Source organism: Megascapheus bottae, chromosome 1, assembly GCF_031878675.1.
Source record: "Megascapheus bottae isolate mThoBot1 chromosome 1, mThoBot2.hap1, whole genome shotgun sequence".
In the NCBI taxonomy this organism is placed as follows: domain Eukaryota; kingdom Metazoa; phylum Chordata; class Mammalia; order Rodentia; family Geomyidae; genus Megascapheus; species Megascapheus bottae.
In genome coordinates this window covers 59,836,712-59,839,077 of record NC_143509.1, presented here as the reverse complement: position 1 = coordinate 59,839,077, position 2,366 = coordinate 59,836,712, and the positions used below count along the sequence as shown (strand labels likewise).

General features: G+C 41.4%; 1 non-coding gene across 1 annotated transcript; it reads right to left on the bottom strand.

Annotated features, from left to right (window-relative positions):
* Positions 1 to 1,158: 1,158 nt before the first annotated feature.
* Positions 1,159 to 1,304, bottom strand: LOC150069300 (small nucleolar RNA SNORA12). The gene has a single exon (XR_016538590.1). It is a non-coding gene; the product is annotated as a small nucleolar RNA SNORA12 (small nucleolar RNA).
* Between the last annotated feature and the right edge of the window lie 1,062 nt (positions 1,305 to 2,366).

Genomic DNA, 2,366 nt, shown 5'->3' with positions numbered 1-2,366 from the left:
GGGGTCTCTGTGCTGTCTGGTTTGTTCGTGTCTGGGTTACTCAAAACTCATTTAATGCCACAACTGTGCATAGGGTTCAGATGTTATGTGTCTCTGCTTGCTTAACATTCACTAGAACACGAAAGATCCCACAAAAGAAATTAGAGAACTAAAATATTGATGATTTAAAAAAATATTTATTTTGTGCCCCCGTGCCTGTGGCTTCACACCGGTAGTCCCAGCTACTTAGGAAACTGAGGTCTGGAAATCACAGTTCAGAGCCTGCAGGCACAGAGGGAATTCTGTGAGACTCTTATCTACAATTAATCACACAAAAAAACCCCAAAAAAACAAAACGGAAGTAGCAGGAGTGGCTCAAGTGGTGGAATGCTAGCCTTGAGCTAGCCCTGGAGTTCAAGCCTCAGGACTGACAAAATAAGTAAATAAATGCATAAATAAATATCTTATTTTGCAAATAACTTCAAATACCATGTGCAGATATTTCATTCTAACCTGTCAGCTTCTACTCAGTCCTTTTTGTGTCGGGGAGGCAGTTCTGAGGTTTGAACTCCGGGCCTTTTGCACTTGGGCATTCTATCACTGAGTCACACCTACAGCCCCCTATTTTTGTTGTTGTTGCAGTCATTTTTGAGATAGGGTCTTGCTTCCTGCCCTAGCATGAACCAGAGCTGCAATCTATTTTAGACTTCCCCCTTGTAGCTGGGTTGACAGCCAGGCAATTTTGTGGACTCTCAGTAGAGAAGAGGTCTTGTGAACTTTTCTGCTCCTGGTTAGTGTGGGACCTACCTTCTCCTGATCTCAGCCTCCCAAGGAGCCACTGGTACCCAGCTCAACCCTGAATTTTGTATCATCAAAGGACATTTCCTCCTACAAGCTCTGACATGGTCTTTGATTTTGGAGAGAGGTAGTGGTTATGTTTTGCAAAAATGACTTTTCCTCCCTGCCAGATCCCAGTCTTAAGTACCGAGTGTCTTTTCCCTCCACTAATCAGTCTGAGTCTCTGAACTAGGAGATAGAGGATTGATCAATTAAGTTCTTTTTTTTTTTTTTTTTTTGCAAATCCATCACAGGGGTAGAAAAATACCCCTCAGCACAGATTTTCCTTAAGCCAGACAGCTTATGTCTGTCATAGGACTTAAACTTGTGAGACATCCTGCTACATGTGGGAGCCAATCTCAGATGTAGGAAAATGCTCGAGAAAAATTCTCTGTTTTCAAGCCTTTGCTAGCTCCTATATAATGTATGTGGCAGAGTCAGACCCATTTGAAACTTAACAAATGGGCCAGAAAGAAACCACCACAAATCTTACTTGTTTTTAAGTGAGACTTTATAGTAAAGCGTTCCTGGGTTTTGTTGGTAGTGGGGCTTGAACTCAGGGCCTGGGCACTGTGCCTGAGCTCTTTTGCTCAAAGCTAGTGCTCTACTATTTAGAGACATCATGCCACTTCCAGTTTTCTGGTGGTTAATTGGAAATAAGAGTTTTATGGACTTTACTGCCTTGACCGGCTTTGAACAGCAATCCTCAGATCTCAGCTTCCTCAGTAGCTAGTATGACAGTTGTGAGCCTCCAGTACCCAGCTTAATGTATTTTTTAACTATTCTTTTTTTTATCCCCCCAATTCTTAGTTGATGGCAAAGACATTAAATTCTGTTCTAAGGATGGAAAATTAGGGTATAAAGCAGTATCTCTATGTGTGTAATATGTGTATTATATGTATGATGTATTTATATGATACATGTATGATGTGTACAATGTGTGTGTGATATTTCTCCCTCCTAATATAGCTTTACCACTCAAGGAACCAAAAGAGAACTGAAATATACAATGAGAGAACAAGAGAGAGATCAATATACTAAGACAAGGTCTGCCCTTGCCTTGCCTGCTCTTTCCTTACCAGGGCACCTGCTTGTCTCCAGAAGCCCTTTTGAGGTGATGCTGGCTTCAAATGGAAGAGCACTGGAAGCCACCTGGGGTAGAAAGGGCACTGGTTCTCCTTTACATTTCTTCTCTCCCAGCAAGTAGATTTCTCATCCATTAGGTTCTCATAATCATAAGTGACACCAAGACTACCCTCCATACCTGCTCTGTCTTCTGTATTTACAGCAAAGGTAAGCGCCATCCTCAGCGATGAAAGAAGCAGGTAATTATTTTGATAGCTCTTTGTCTTCAACAGGTGCAGATAAGAGATAATGCAGATTGACACAAAACTCTATATCCCTATAGGCAAAATACTTTTCTAGTCAGTTTTGCACCAGGCCTAATTTGCATTATGGCCCAATAGCTTATTTATTCCTTCAGTCAATATCCCTGTACTATTTCCAGATAATCTTGCATCCTAGGAAATCTGCAGCCCAATAGAAAAACT